At 36.8% G+C, this 17,143-nt stretch overlaps 1 protein-coding gene across 2 annotated transcripts in view; it reads left to right on the top strand.

The window, feature by feature from the left end:
* Positions 1-1,547: 1,547 nt before the first annotated feature.
* DTNA (dystrobrevin alpha) overlaps positions 1,548-17,143 on the top strand; it is a 383,081-nt gene continuing 367,485 nt past the window's right edge. The window contains exon 1 of one of the 2 annotated variants that reach the window (XM_077135645.1): positions 1,548-1,762. The gene's annotated coding sequence lies outside the window, so the exon portion shown is untranslated. Of the gene's footprint in view, positions 1,763-2,210; positions 2,266-17,143 lie in introns of those variants that run through there. The other variant, XM_077135648.1, reaches the window with a different exon arrangement.

Below are 17,143 nucleotides of genomic sequence, written 5' to 3'. Positions count from 1 at the left end.
ATTCTCTTTTTCTTCTTCTTTTATTTTCTTCTCTTCTTCATTCCCTAGTCTTATACTTTCTTAAGCCTTTTTTTTTCATTTTAAACTTTTTTTCTTTCACTGCTTTCTCTTCTGACCTTTCCTTGATCTCTTACACCATTTTCCTTCTTTTTGGATTATCAGAAATCTGAGTATCTGCTGATTTTCTAATATACCCCCTATCAAAAGTTACTCAACAGCTCTTTGGGTGGAAACTTTTAGCATTGTAAAAAACAAACAAAAAAATCCCTATTTAGTGTTAATGTTAATCTAAATATGTGTAGGTACAGGGAAAGTTAAACATATAACCTTGGTCATTTAAATGGTGTCAAAGCCAGTCTGTATGGGGCATACAGAGAAATGAAAAGCTTTTAGCTTGGAACAGAAATGAATTAGGTAAAAGTAAATGGACTATATATTTTACTTCCTTTATGATCATTCACAACATCAAAAATAAAAAAACTTTCAAATATAGATCATTCAGTAAATACATCTTGTCTCAATATCTAGATGTAAACTGAGTTACCTAGTATTAAATCTCTAAATCCTACAAAACACAGCACCGCTCTTCGTATACAGCAAAACCTTAAAACAGGTTTAAGTGATACATGCAAATAGCCATGAAATAGGTGACTATCCAAAACACTGGCTAAAGTTGCTTGAAATTACAATCTGAGTTTCAGCGATTCAAATGTATGTGGTGTATGTGTACACATATACCCCTTCCAAAAAGAAAATTGCAGGAAAATATGAAACTGGAGGTAAATAAAAGGAAATAAAAGAGAAAATCATAAGAAAATACATACATATAGAAAAAGGAATTAATTTTCTATTTTAGGTAATAGTTCCAAAATAATCCAGAATATTTTCATTATTTTCAATAACTCATGTTTTCTATAATCGATTATAGTGAAGCAACGTTTAATATTTATTTATAGTGAGATATTGGTTTATTATGTGTACTTGGATAAGTCATGTTATCCTACCTATTCCTCTGTGTCTCTGAAGTGACAATACTACTTGCCTTTCCATTCACCTCCTCTGCAAAGATGCTCTGCAAACAAATGAGGTAATGTTTGGGAAATGCTTGCAGCTTGGGAAAGAAACCCACTGCATACAGCTAAGATATTATTACCATTCCATACTCAAGCATGGTATATTTCTGCCCCTGTTTTAAACTGAAATTGTACTCTTTGAATCCTTGGGTTCTGACCAAAATCTGGGTCAACAAAAGAGACCGATTATTTTAAAATTTTAATTCTGAGGCTCTGTTCGCATCCTCCGCACGTGTGAGGGAAAACTGTAAGAAATAAACAAAGCACATAAATCAAGCTTGGAAAGAGAAAAATCTCTGTCCGGAAGGATTATTTTTTTTCTACAATGAAGAGCGTGAACATTGTATTTCCCTGGAGGAATATTTCGGTCCAGGAAGGGGGATAGTGCATGCAGTGAGTGTGTGTGCGTGTGTGTGCTGTGCGTGCGCGCCCGCGAAGAGAGGGGCGGAGGGAGGCGGATGAGGAGGATGAGATCATAGTTTCAGGATCCTCAGGAAACCCTGGTACTGGCAGCAGCCAGCCTCTGCTGTGCCCACATGACCCACAACTCTGGCAGCGGACCCGGCACTTTCAACATTATTAAATAATAAGAAAGCGGCTCCTGCTCCATGCCCGAGCCTCCCTACAGACCGGTGGACACCTTCTAAGAGTTTGGCGAGTCGGTGACTGGGACGCGCGTTCATTCCAAGGTGTGTGCACGGCGTTTTCTTCCTTGACAGCTCCGGGGTGGGGGAGGCGCGGGGGCGGACAGGGTCCGGGTGCCGGGCGAGGAGGGGGCGCCGGCCCGGGGTGCGGTGCGCTGCCCCGGGCGCCTGGGGTCGCGGAGCCCGCCGCGAGGCGCGAGTGCCCTGGACGCGCAGCCCGAGCTGCGCAAGGACCGCAGCCGCCTACGGCGCTGGGGCGCGGGCGTCTCGGCGGCCAGAGCAAGGGCAAGCGCGGAACACCCGGCAAAGTCAAGAGTGGCGGCGGGCGCCGGGCGCCGGCGGGGGAAGGGATTCGCCCAAACGCCCACTCGCGGGGGGTTCCCACCTGTGCGCCGGCGCCGACCGAGGCGAGCGCGAAGCATGTGCCCGGCGCCGCAGCCAGGACTGCGGCGCGGCGCCTCCCCCGGCGGCGGGCGGCGCCTCGGGCCCGCCGGGCGGCGGTAGCGGCTGCGGCAGGATGGCCGGCCCGGGGCCGCGGGGCCGCGCAGGTAAATCGGGGCAGTCCGCGGAGGCCCCGGCCGCGCTGCAGCCCCGGCTGTCGCCGCTGCGCCGCTCCCGGGGTGGCGAGGGCAGTTGGCTCCCCAGCGTCGTGGGTCGAGTTGTTTGGTCTGTGATTGCTGTCCTCACGGGTTGTCCTCGCGGGTTGAGCTGGTCGGGGCTTTTGTGGCCGCCTCCCATAGGGATGTCATGCACGTTGGGGGCCAGTCTGGAGGTACCCACCAGGAATTTCGCGGTGGGTTCCTCTCCAGCCAGCGGCGTCTGCGCGTGTTGCAGTTCACTGCGGGGCCGGGGCGGATGGCTGGGTGGGAGTGGGCACCGGGGGGACGGGGTGGGGCGGGGACACGCGAGGGGTGAGTGTTTGGGGCGTTTGTAGCCTGTTGCCCACTTCGGAGTTATTGGACAGAGGGCGGACGGCAGGTTCATTCTGGTACCCCGGGAGAAGGAGATGGAAAAATGTCTATCAAATGACCAAAGCCAAGGAGAGAAGAGGGTGGCAGCAGCGGGCTGGTGCTCAGTGGCACTTCTTGGGACTTGGTGATGAAACTTTCCTCTTTGGCAGGCTTGGGGTATGGGTTAAAGAAGGAAGATTAAGTGTAGAGCGTGAGGAAATAATATCTGATGTACAATTGCAGTAAAACTTACCACTGATATTCCCCTTTTAGGTTTGTTCTTGCTCTTTTGAGTTGATTTTAATGTCCAAGTTTTCCTGTTAGCTGTCATGATCACTTGGTATTTAATGTGTTTATTTCCTTATGAACATAAAAGATGTCTGTATTGTTGAAGCATGCAGTTACTAATTTCTTTTATTAAAAAAGCCTTTTTTTTTAATTCCAAAGGTAGAAACTTTAGAAAAAAAAAAAAAAACAGAACATGTGCCAAACACAGTTCTATGTGCTTTAGCTTTATTAACTCACTTAATTCTCACAACACCATTAGACCAGAAGGGGTAGGTACTGAAGTCGTCCACCTTTTGCACAGATGAGGAAGTCAAGGCACGAAGAGGTGAAATAACTTCTCAAGGTCAAACGGCTGTTAGTGTTGAAGCTCAGTTGGGATTTTATTTTGCTTTTTCATTAAAATAGGACCCCATTCTAACCATAGGATTTTATATTTGATACACTGATAACATCTTTCTGTGAAAATGAACCATTTCACTGACTATGTGCTATACTTTGTTTAGTGGAATTAACTAATTTTTATTCCTACAATTATGTCAGACATCCCACTGAGGAGCTTCTTTTTGCCACACTTGAAGGTGTTGAAGATAATTATTGATTGCAGTAGTATTGCTCAGCAAAGTTCAGAAACAGTAAATTATTAAGAAGTAGATAATTGAAGTTACATATTTAAGTTTGCATCTAATTTTAAAGTTCCCGAGTTATTAGTCTGTTTTTTGCTCAAAGCATGGCATCATTTTCTTCAGAACACCATCTTGCAGAATTTTTTAGCATGTTTAATTACCTTTAATCTAATCACTCTGACAAGAGATTGAACAGTTGTAGAAGATGAATTATCTGATTCTTTTTCGACTGCCATTGATTAAAAGCATGCTGTATTTTGAGGGTGTTTGTGTATGTCATGTCTTTTAGCCCATTGTATGTACTTTATTCTAAGTTGTGGAGCATTGAGGACTGAAATCAAATGTTCTCATTAGTTCAAAGTCCAAATACTTTTTAAAATCTTCACTTTTTAAAATTAATGTTGTGAAGGTCTAAATATGTGAACTGCGCATATTTAGGGAATTACTCTTTATTTGAGCTTTCATGGAATTCTCATAATATTCATTTTCTTGAACAGTTGTGTCTCAATTCTACATTTATTATTTTTTCCAGTAAATTTAATTACTTCTTCTCACAGTGAGTTTCAAATTTATTTTTGACTTCTATAGATTTCCTTAAATTCTTGCCTTTTGGTTTATTTAAATTCAATATACGTAATTCAAAACAAACATGTATTCAGCATAAAAAAAAAAAAGAATCCTATTGAGTTACATGGAAATAGGACCAGTGTATGTGAGAAAAATTATCCACTTCTTCAGTGGTTTCTCCATGTTCCCCTCCCCCCCCAATTATGGTTGAGTCTTTATTTTGGGATGTTAGAGTGCAGTATTGTGTTCAGTTTGATCCAGTTTCATCAGGCACAAGTGTCTCTGATGAAACTGAGTTTGAATTTCCCAAGTTTATGTTATAAAATGCTGCCTGTTATTAGGACACAGATTCTGTGATACATTCACGTACCCTCTCTTGACCAACTCAGGACTGTTCCAGTTTTCTAGCTCCTATAACTTGTTTTTAGACAATGCTCAGTGCTACATTGGCTCACTTGGTAGTTTTAATGTGACTATTTTCCTTCCAAATCCCACACCTCTGAATTTGGGGGGATTGTGCTGTATTGGAGAGCTCTTCTGTTACTGATGCTTGACAGAGAACAAGGGACAAAGGTGAACAGAAAGATGTGTGAGCCAGCAGCACAATGGAGTGAGGGGACAATAAATAGTTACAGAAATGAATAGTTAGTTACAAATGGAAGTAAGTTCACTGAATGAAAGAAGGAATTCTAAGAGAATTGGAATCTGGACTGAATGCAGAGATCAGAGCAGGTGCCAGTGAAGTTGTGTATTTGCTGAGACACAATGTTTAAGAGGGCATTTACTAAGTAAGGTGAGCTTTCTGAATGTTTTCATGTTAATTTTCTTACCATTTTTCTGAATCAGAGGCATCTGTTGCACTCTTGTTCTATCTTTGCTTTTCTCCTCTCCAGGAGACAAACTGTTTCCCCATTATCTACCTGTAGTCAGAGAGAAATGTACAAAACCCCTACCAACAATTTTTAAAGCATGTGGAGCTGCTCTGCTGTGGTTGTTATCCTCTTAGCAAAGAGTTAAGTTTAATGAAATATAGCCATTTTTCTTTGTCATTAAACGATTATATTCAGATAAAAATAGTTTGCATTTGTTTTTGTTTGTGAAACTAGAAAAATATCTCAAAATATAATTTTAATTGATTCTTCACACAGTCCCCAAAATTCTCAGAGGTGTCATTAATTCCATTTTATAGAAGGGGAAACTGAAGCACAAAGAGATTTATAAAAGTGTCTCATGCAACCATGGGGATCCAGGAATTCAAACTCTTTGTGACAAGTCGTGAGGCTGGCAATTCCAATGAAGTTCCTCAACGAATGCTACAGGAGAGGTTGTCTGTCTGAAAAAGTATCAAAAAGTCTCTCTTCCCTCTTAAAAGTCTTCAGTTGATGAGATTAAATCCAGTTGGTTGGATTCTCTCCTTGCAGAAGATACACCCTTAATTGAGCATAGATGTAATCAACCACAGGTGCAATCAACTGACTGATGATTTAATAAACCAGCCATGAAATATCCTCGCCATAATGGTTACACCCGGGCTTGCCTGACAGTACAACTGGACACCATCACCTGGCCAAGTTGACACCTACCCACCCATCACAGTCTTTAAACTCAAGCATCTGATTCCAGAGTCCATGCTAATAACTATTGATGCCTAACACCTTTCTGGTGATGAAATTTCCATCATCATTGAAAACCATAATATTTCCTAATTTAAACTTTTGTTAGTTTTCCCTTAAAATAATTTAAAAGATGGGAAAGGCCTTCCCTTATATATCATTGCTTTTTTTTTTTCCTATGCTGTATGGCAGGGTCACATTTCATTGTTTTTCCATGTGAGTATTCCCTTATTTTAACACTTTTGTTGAATTTTTTGTTTGTTTTTGTTGGTTTCTTCATTTGTTGGGGAAGTGTGTGGGCCGGGAATTGAACTCAGATCTCCTGTAGGACAGGAGAGAATTCTACCACTGAACTACCCTCTCACCCTATATCAGTGCTTTTTTATACCATATTTTCCAGGCAAAAATGTATATAGCAGGAGGAAATATATGAATGCCTAGACAAAAACTGTTACTACAGTTTTGATCGTAGCCAAGTGGCTGAGAAGGAAAGACTATTGACTGTTAGGTTAAGAAAATTTCTCACTAAATAGTATATGTTTTTGAATTTAAAAATGCTATCTTGAGCACCATTTGAAACTAATGAAAACTTTAAAATCAAGAGTATGTACTTTAGCATAGTTTTAACATCTGGAAATGTTATGACCACTTATAAACTTAAGAATTTTAAGTCACGTGGGTTACCTTTTCCCAATGTCTTTATCAGAAATATATACTTCAAAGAGCCCATAAAGACTAACATAGGAATACCTGGTTGAATTATATTAGTAAAACTAAAAGAACCTATTCATTTTTCATTGGGTTTTTTTTTTACAGGAATCAAAATGATTATGATAAAAAACTATGAAGAAAAATTTAGCAATTTTAAATATTACTCATATAATGTTAATCTAAGTCCTATGGCACTTTTCATTAGTCAGCAAAGTGAAATACTGATTGATTAAGTAGCTTATATAAAGATTTTTGCACAGTGTCTGACAGTAATATAATACTAGTCAATATTTTTTCTTCCTGCAAATAATGGGTAATATGCAGTTGATAGGATTAATGCCAGTATTAACCAAGAAGCACAGTTCACACATAGCACACATGAACGAATGTGAGAAACTCTTCTTGGTAGATGTTGGAAATGCTCAGAACAGTGTGTGTGCTTTCTGTGACTCATGTGTCTCAGTCAAAAATGGGATACACCACATCTCTATAGGCTCAGCTCAGAGGGCTTGATGTCAGGGAATCACTAGTCCACTACCACTGTAACTTCTACCATAACAAAATCAGTGCAGAACTGGATTTCACTTTTCTTGTTGTTTTTAGTACATATCTGTTATGAGAGTGAAGGATGTCATCAAATAAACCAATGAATAATAGTTCACTAACTGGATCTTTCATTATGGCGCGTGGGAACATGGTGAATCACCTATCAGTTCATACTGTTTTTCATTGTTATGGGTCAAAGCAAATCACACGGCCACGCCTAACTTGAAGGTAACTGAGAAGTGCAATCCAATCAAGTGGCCAGATCGATGAAAATTTCAACCTGAGTGAACAGATCTAATGACCTACTGGATGAAATGATCCAGTACCCTTCAATAGTTTTACCGCCTAAAAAAATTGCTTAGTATTTAATGTTTAAGTAGAATAACCAACAACTGTGTCCTAGAAGTTAGGCACAGGAAAGTACTTCCTGCATAAAATCAGCAGCAAAGAAAGCAGAAGCTAAAATTTTTGTGAAATTGATGATGTCCTGCTTTACCAGTGAGGGTGGCATTTAGCCAAAGAATGATGACAGATAAAAGCTGTGGTTTATTTGGAGTAAATGCATGAGATAGCCTGTTTGACAGCGAGCGGAGCCAAGACAGTGCCAGCACACATCACCCAAGCTCTCTTTTCTGAACTGTCTTGATGGTATGAACATGGCAGAAGAGAGCAGAGTAAATTGTATGTATAACTTTTTTGTCCCATCTGCACCAACATAGACAAAAGTATCTGTGCTATCTGTTCTCTCCCTTATTGTTATAAAAAGTGACACAGCTCAATTTACAGTTTATAGTATATGTTCCTTGTGCATTGCCCAGCATAATCTGAGTAGTTAAAAGATATCCGATCCATATATTTTGACTAAATGTTTTGAGATATAGGTTCACATGAAGTTGCAAGAAATAATATAGAAAGACCCCCATAAACATTTTACTCAGTTTTTCCCATTGGTGACATCTTGCAAAAGATGTACAGTATTACAACCAGTATAATATAGTATTACAATATACTTGTACAGTATTACAGCATCACTACAGTCATGTTGTAGGACAATCCCATCACCACAAGGATACTTCCGACTGCCCTGTATGGTCATATCCATTCTTCTCCCAACCCCACCTCGTCTATAATCACCTTGCAGTCACTAGTCTCCTCCCTATTTCTTTAATTTTGTCACTTCAAGCATTTTATATAAATGGAATAATGTAGTATGTAACATTTTGGAATTAGCTTTTTTTCACTCAGCATAATTCTCTGGTGATTCATCCAGGTTGTTAGGTGTATCATTAGTTCATTCATTTTTAGTGCCGTATTTATTGGTGTATTGTAGTATTCCATGGTATGGATGTACCAGTTCATGTAGCCAGTCACCCGTTAAAAGACATCTGGGCTTTTTTCTAGTTTCTGTCTATTATAAATAAAACTGCTATAAACATTGGTGTATGATTTTTGTGTGTAAACATAACTATTAATTTCTTTGGGAAAAATGTCAAGGAGTGCAATTGTTCTATCATTTTGTGTGTTTAGTTTAATGAGAAACTGTAACTCTGTGTTCCAGAATAGCTGGGACACTCTTCGTTCCCACCAGCAGTGTACGAGTAATCCAATTTCTCCACATACTCGCCGACATTTGGTGTTGCCAGTATTTTTTTTTTAGCCATTCCAATAGTGTGTAGTTAGATTTCATTGTGATTTTAACTTGCATTCCTTTAATGGCTCAATATGGTGAACATATTTTCTTGTGCTTATTTGTCGTCTGTATATCTTTGTGGTAAAATGCCACTTCATGTCCATTTCTCATTTTCTAATTGGGTTGCTTTGTTTTTCTTACTGTTATTTTACGCTTGAGTTTGAGAGTTCTTAATATATTCTGGTTGATAGTTCTTTGTCAGATCTGTGATTTGCAGTAGACATATCTGTGTTGGTGTATTTCTGGAATTCCTTTTCTTTAACATTGATCTGTCTGTGTCCCTTAGGCAATGCTACATGACCTTGATTTCTGTTGCTATAGTACAAGTCTTGAAATCGAGTTGACTTATTCCTCCCGCTTAATTCCTCTTTTTAAAAATGGTTTTATCTATACTAGTTCCTTGGTCTTCCATCTAAATTTTAGAATAAGCTTGTCTATGTCTATACCATATCTTTCTAGAATTTTGGTAGGGATTGTGTCAAACCTGTACATCAGTTTGGGGAGAACTGACATCTTTAATATAATGAGACTTCCGATAAAAAAATGGTACATATCTTAATTTATTTTATCTTTGATATCTTTAACCAGTGATGTGTAGTTTTCAAGATACAAGTCCTGTGCATGTTTTGTTAGATTTACATGTAAGTATTTTTTTTTGAGTGTTTGTAAATTTCACTGTTCTAATTTCACTGTCCACATTTTAATTGCAATTATAATAATATAGAAATTCAGTTTATTTTCGTATGTTTACCGTGTGTCCTAGGAACTTGATGAACTCATTTACTAGCCCTAGAAGTTTTTTTTGTAGATTTACGGTAGATTTACGGTAATTTTGATCATTATGTCATCCGCAAATAAGAACAGTTTTATTTCCTTCTTTATAATCTGTATGCCTTTTATTTCCTTTTCTTGCGCTGTTGAATTGACTAGATCTTTAGGTACTCTGTTGAGTAAGAATAGTGAGAATGGACATCTTAATCTTGTTCCCAGTCTTTAGGGGAAAGCATTGTCTTTCACTATTAAGTATAAAATTACCGTAGGTTTTTTGTAGTTGTTTTTTATTAAGTTGAGGAGTTTCTCCTCTATTCCTTTATTTATCTGAGCATTTTTATAACAGATGCTGATTTTTGTCAAAGGCTTTTTCTGCACAAAGTGCTATCATCATGTGATTTTTCCCCATTAGCCTGCCAATGTAGTAGATAAACAGCAATTGATTTTTAACTATCGAACCAGCCTTATATTGAGGCAATAAATTCCTTGTATTTATTGTATATTTTTATATTTATTCCTGGATCTGTTTGTCAATATTTTGTTAAGGAATTTGATCTGTATTCTCGACGAATGTTGTTCTTTAGTTTTCTTTATTGGTGTTATCTTTGGTGTTGGTATTAGAGTGATACTGGCAATGAATTGGGATGTCTTTCCTCTTTTCCTGTTTTCTGGAAAAGATTGTTTAGAATTGGTTTTAATTCTTCTTTAAATGTTTGGTGGAATTGTACAGTTAAACCATTTGGGCTGATAGAGTTCTTTTTTGTTAGGCTATTGGTTATGAATTTAAATTTCCTTAGTACTGATAAGGAAGTTCAAATGATCTATTTCATATTTGTATGAGTTGTGGTAGTTTGAATTTTTTGAGGAATTGATCCGATTCATCTGAGCTGAGCTGTCATATTTATTTGTGTACAGTTGTTTGTAACAACCCATTATTATTCCTCTGGAGTTTTCAAGTTCTCTGGTGATATCCCTAGAGAAGGTGCTGCCATGCAAATTGCCCATTGTGGTCACAAAAACTGTTTTCATTCCTGTTGTTGGTAATTTGTGTCTTCTCTCACTCTCAATCTCTCTCTCTCTCTTTCTTTTTAAGTTTTCAGTCTTCCCAGAGGTTTGTGAATTTTATTGATATTTAAAAGAACATGCTGTTTTCTCATTTATTTTTTTCTGTAGTTTTCTATTTCGTTGATTTCTACTTTTATAGTTATTATTTCCTCCATTCTGCGTTTATTTTGCTAATCTTTTGCTGTATTCTTGTGGTGGGAGCTTAGATTGTTGACTTGAGACTTTTTTCTAATGTATGCATTTAGTTATATAAATCTACCTCTCCACACAGACATAGGTGTGTCCCACAAATTTTGATTGGTTGTGTTATCGTTTTATTCACTTGAATTTAATTTTGTTAATTTCTTTTGAGAGTTCCTCTTTAATCCATGAGTTATCTAGCAGTATTATGTTTCATTTTCAAATGTTTGGAGATTTCTGTGTTCTCTTTCTGTTACTGATTTCTGATTTAATTCCACTGTTGTCAGAAAACACATTCTGCATGATTTCAGTTCTTTTAAATTTTTTGAAATTTCTTTTATGGCCCAGGTTATTGTCTATCTTGATGTATTTTCCATGGACAACTTGAAAATAATTTGTATTATGCTGTTCTGAAATGTGAATTAGAGCCTTTTGGTTGATGGTATTGTTATTTTATACCATTGCTGATTTTCTGTCTGGTAGCTCTATCCTACAACTGTAGATTTGTCTCTTTGCCTCTTTCTCCTTTTACGTCTTTCAATTTCACATATTTTGTAGCTCTCTTTGGTATAAACACATTTAGTATCTCTATGTCTTCTTGATGTATTGACATTTTTACCATTAAATAGTGTCCTTCTCGGTCTCTGGTAATTGCATTTGTTCTGAAGTTTCCTTTATCTCATATTAAAATAGAAACTCCTTCTTTGCTTCAGTAGATGTTTGCATGATATATCTTTTTCTGTCTTTTTACTTTCAATCTGCCTATTTCATTATATTTGAAATGAGTTCCTTATAGAAAGAAAATAGTTGAGTCATATATTTTAATCTCCTGAGGCAATCTCTATCTTTTAATTGATGTCTTTATTAACATTTACATTTAATATAATTATTGTCATGTTAGGGCTTAAATTTGTCATTTTATTTTATATTTGTATGGTTTCTCTGTTTTTAATTTCTATATTTTCCACATTTTCTGTTATCTCCTTGAGCATTTTTAGAATTCTACTTTATCTAAAGTGTTTTTGAATACGTCTCTTTGTATAGACTGTTTTTTTGTGGTTACTCTATTATATCATATGTATATATAATATATCATACATCATATATATCATATATATTATATGTATATACAACTTATCACAGTACTGCTGATGTCATGTTATCAATTTGAATAAAATATAAAACCCTTACCTCCCTGAATGTCCTCATTTACAATATAAATGATAATGTGTTATAAATATTTCCTCTTTGTATATTCGAAACTGCATCAGAGTATTATAATTTTTGCTTCAATTGTCGAGTATAATTTAAAAACTCAAAGAACAGAAGTATTTACCCCTATTTTTGCATAGCATGCTCTTTTGTCTTTCTTGATGTTCCAATATTCCTTCTTTTATTGTTTCCTTTCTATTTTGAGAGCTTCTCTAGCCATTTTTTTAGTGACGTCTGTTGACAACACATATCATTGTTTTCTGTCATTTGAGAATGTCTTGATTTCCTCTTCATTCCTGGAGGATATTTTCACTAAATATAGGATTATGGGTTGAAAATTCTTTGCCAGGACTCAACAAATGTCATGCTACTTCCTTCTGGTGGCCATGGTTTCTAATGAGAAATCCACTGTCACTCTGTTTCTTTTTTTTCTTCTAGATTAACTGTCAGTTTTCTTTTGAGTTTTCCAAGAATTTTCTTTGTCTTTAATTTTCATAAATTTGACTACGATGTGTCTTTCTTTTGGTTTATTCCATTTGTGATTCCATTCCACTCAGTTTACTGAATCTACAGGTTTATGTTTTGCCAATTATGGGAAGGTTTCAACCATTAATTCTTCTAGGACTTTTTCAGTTCTCCCCATTTCCTCTTCTCACTCTTGTTCTCCAGTGATACAAATGTTAGATTTTTTGTTATAATCTCATATTATATCTGTTCCCTATAGTTGCTGTAACAAATTACCATAATCTTGGTGTCTTAACACAATACAAATTTATACATTTACGGTTCCTGAATCCAGAAATCTGAAATCAGTTTCACTGAGCTAAACTCAAGATGCCAGCAGGACATATTCCTTCTGAAGATATAGGAGATAACCTTCCTTGCCTTATCTGGTTTCTGGAAGCCATAAGTATTGGCTTGACTGATTACTGGTTCTCCTTGTATTACTCAAATCTCTTGCTCCTCATATGTCCTATTTCCTCTTCAATAGTCAGATCTCTCTCTGCCTCCTTGTAAGCACATTGTGATACCATCTAAGGTCCACCTAGATAATCCAGGATACTCTTCCATCTCAAGACTTTTTACTTAATCAAAGCCACAAGGTCCCTTATACTATGTAAGGTGGCATTCTCAGATCTCAGGGTGAGGACATGGTTATCTTTGGGGGCCATTTTTCAGTTTACCATGCACAGGTTCCTGAGACTCTGTTCTTCTTTCCCCCAGTCTCTTTTCTCTATTTCATATTGGGTAATTGCTATTGTTGTATCTTCCAGTTTGCTGATTCTTTACTCTATCACTTCCATTCTGTTATTGAGCCCATCCACTGAATTTTGTATGTTGGTTATTGTTACTTCAGTTCTAAAGTATCTATTTAGTTCTTCCTTATATCTTCTGTTTCATTGCTGAATTTTTTTATCTTTTGTTTCAAGCATGCTCATAATTACACGACACATTTTTATGATAGTACTTTAAACATTTTGTCAGAAAAGTCTAACGTCTCTATCATCTCATTGTTGGCATCTGAAGATTTTCTTGTTTCATTCTGTTTGATATATTGTCTTGGTTCTTAGTATGATAAGTGCTTTTTTATTGAAGCATGGATATTTTCATATTATGTTAAGAGACACTGGCTCTTACTTAAACTTTCTGAGTTAGCTGGTTCCTCAGCAGTGGTGGCATGGATGCCTACACAATTATTTTGTATCCTTAATTCAAATGGTCATAACTACTCCATGTTCTGATTTTTTGGTTGAACCAAAATAATGAGTCATGCTTATACATCCCTACTTTTGTACTCCATGGCTGCCAAGGTTATGCTAGCTGTTTTTGTGTTCTTTTCTAGCTGTTTTTATGTTCTTTTCTAGAGCTGACACTAGCCATGAAGTTAGTTGGAGAAAAGGGTGTGGCATTTCAGCATCATTTGAAGATATTTTTTTGGAGATCTTGTCACACAGTATTATTAGAGACAGAGGCATATGTAGATGTCTGGACTCATCATTGTCATTACCATATCAGCTCCACTGCCAGGGATTCATTGTCTACTGCAAATTGGCATTTTTCTTGGGCACTATAAAGGAAATTTTGACTACATATTTATCCTAAGGAAAGAGAAGCTGCGCTTCCGAATAGAGATTTTATAATTGGGGTACAAATTACAAACCCTGGGTTGCAGTAAGACAAAATTAATAGGACGTTAATGTTAAAAGGTTTAAAAATGTTTTCTTATTGTGATAAACTAGGTGTAGATGCAGATTTGAGTAGTAGTATGTGGCCTCTAGCCCTAAATACAGCTCAGCTTTATTTTATATAATGACAGTCTCTTATATGTGTTCTCGGTAAGTTAGCAGTTCACTAAACTTAGAGATCATATTTGACTTAACTTGACTTAGTATCCATTGTTTCTGATTCCTAATATTTGATTAAGTTTTGACCAGGTATCACATGACCACATATAATTTTTAAGCAAAATTTCTTAGTTTCTGTAAATGAGACATTCTACTTCTATACCGTCTTTATTCCATACGCTTTTTTTAAAGGTACTATAATCTTGAGGAAGCTAAATGGCTCATGAGCAAAAATCTGACTTTGATTTAAGATGACACACACACTCTTGGTTTGGGAAAAATATTATTCTCTTTTCCTTTCAATATTCCTCACAACCAGTCATCTTATTTTTGTTCATTCCTTCTGTTTCCTTTGTGCCTTCAACTTGATTATGTTACTCATTTGCTCATTTTGCTTGGGTCCTTAAGTGGGTGTGCCTTTGCATGTTTGGGGGATAAGACTTCTCCAAACCTTCATTATACAGTGTTTGTTAAGTAACATCATTTGGGCAGGTTGGATGAACAACCCCTTTAAAACAGATTTTTAAATGGTGTAGCAGATGTTTTCTCATGCAGAGCTGTCCTTTATAAAATAAAGGCCTCCAGTCTTTGAAGCACTAGTCATAGTCTTTCTTGGAGTAATTACTGCTTAGCATTTTAAAAATGTGATTATGGTTAAATCACCACCAGAATGCCTAGGTAAGGCTTAAATATGTAGAAAAATAGTCCTTACACAGTAAATGGGGGTAAGAAGAGGAGATTTAGAAAAATAAGAAGTGCGCTACCATCTTCCATGGGCTGTAGTCCAGATTTTTCCCTACAGCGTTAGTTTCTATTTATAAATCTAAAAGATGTCAGGTGTGTGCTTTTCTTCCATATTCAGATAAATTTTGCCTCTTCTTCTTAAACCAAACACTAAAAAATAATGTTTACCATTAGAGTGTGTACAAATAATATTTTCTGCTAATGTTAAGTAGCTTTTTAGGAAGTGATATGATTCAGATTGAATATGAAAATTTGCTCAGAAAAATGGATCAAATTTTCAAAAAGGGAAAACATTTCAGAGTGTTTGGTTGTACTTTTATTTGTTTTTCTCAGTGTCCCTTTTTTTTTTCCTGAGTACTTTTTAATGCCTTATGTTCTGGGAGATACCTGATATAACAGTGAAGACAAAAAAAAAAAAAGGCACTCTAAGTACCTGCAGTATTTTCAAAATAGATTAAATTTAGATATGAAATTGAGAATCTTTCCATATTCCTACAGTTCAAGACCTAGCATAGACAAGGAAGGAAAACAAATGAAGTGAATCCAAAGAAAATGGTATTCTATTACCAATCTGCTATGGTGTGGGTAAAAAGGCAAAAAACCGAACTTCACCTTGTCACAGTAGTTTAAGGGGAAAAAATGCTGTGATTTCATGTGAGTGAGCATAAGTTCTAGTTTGTTTTTGTTTTTGCTTTTGCTTTTGTTTTGAGACTTATATTACTTATTAAGGTGGGAGAAGGTGACGTATTTGAGTGGTTAACCTCTGTGAAAGCTTTAATTGCTTTTCTCCATTTACAGAAATATCTATGCCAATTGCCCTTGTTTTTCTCCATCAGTTCCTCTCTTCTCTCTATCTCCCTTGTTTTGTTTTGTTTTTTCTTACTTTCTTCCCTCAGTGACCCCAAACAGCATTTGTTAGTTTGGGTGATGGTGAACTGAGAGCCGCAACACTACCACTGTACAAACGGAAACATTTTGGTCTCTTGATTATGCTAACCTAAGCTCTCACTAAGGCTGTGGCAAGAGTGTATTTTATAGTTTGCGCTCCTCTTTGTCCCATCAGTCATTCTGTATTATTCATTTGGGCTCAGTAATTTATGATATGGAATTATTCCATGAGAGAACTAGCCTTTGGCAAAGTTCATACTTGCCATAACTTTTGTGTGCCCCTCTGGCTCATTATGGTGATGACCCTGCCATTTTTTAGCAGTATTTCTCAAAATATGATTTAAGGACCACCTTCAGCAGTATAATCTGAGCAGTTTGTTAAAACTACATGTGTCTAAACTCTATCCTAGACCTATTGAATCAGATTGCCTCTTTTTAACTTTAGGATTTGAAGGTCAACACTTACTGTGACACTTAGTCCAGATGTGTCCTTCTCAACCCACAAATTTTTAAAAATTTGAATGCATGGCTCTTCTGAGTTTCTAAGTTAAATGGCCTGGTATGATTCTAACCTGCAGCCTACATTAAAAACCAAAGGTGAGCGTAGAAGTTGCAAGATGGAGTTGTGGTTGACAGGAAAACATTATTTTTAGTGAATTCATCAAAGTCCAGGCATTGATCCTCACTTGTAAATTCAGAAACTAGATGTTTTTCTCAAGGGCGTGGTCACATTAGTCATGCTTATAGAGAGTGAGCTATAAATACAGATGTCAATTCGCTTATGCACATTTAGAATGATAGCTGTCACTAGGACCAGTATGGCTAGGGCATTCTTCCCTGTAGGCACAGCTCCATGGGAAGAAAAATTATCATCAGGCATTTGTTCTTTCAACCTAGAAACAAACTAAGGGATCTTGCTTGAATAAAAATTGTGAATCTACGCTGGAAACTTCCTGTGTGCTAGGAAATGTCCTGAACACTTTATCTGTGGTAATCATCTCAATAACCCTAAGCAGTGGCAGAACTAGCCCTATTTTTATAGATGAGAATAGGATAGGAAAAGAGAGTTTAAGTAACTAACTCTACATCACAGCTTTGAATGATAGAATGAAATTCCCTGGCTCTATGACTAAGTTATTAGTAAAATAAGAAAGATTGGAGATAGAGCGTCTACAAATAAAATGTTTCATTAGATTTCTAATTAAAGAATTGGGTAAGCTGTTAGACAACGTT

This window comes from Tamandua tetradactyla, chromosome 18 (assembly GCF_023851605.1).
Source record: "Tamandua tetradactyla isolate mTamTet1 chromosome 18, mTamTet1.pri, whole genome shotgun sequence".
Lineage (NCBI taxonomy): Eukaryota > Metazoa > Chordata > Mammalia > Pilosa > Myrmecophagidae > Tamandua > Tamandua tetradactyla.
Note: the sequence above shows the minus strand (reverse complement) of the source record. Positions and strands in the feature narration are given on the sequence as shown.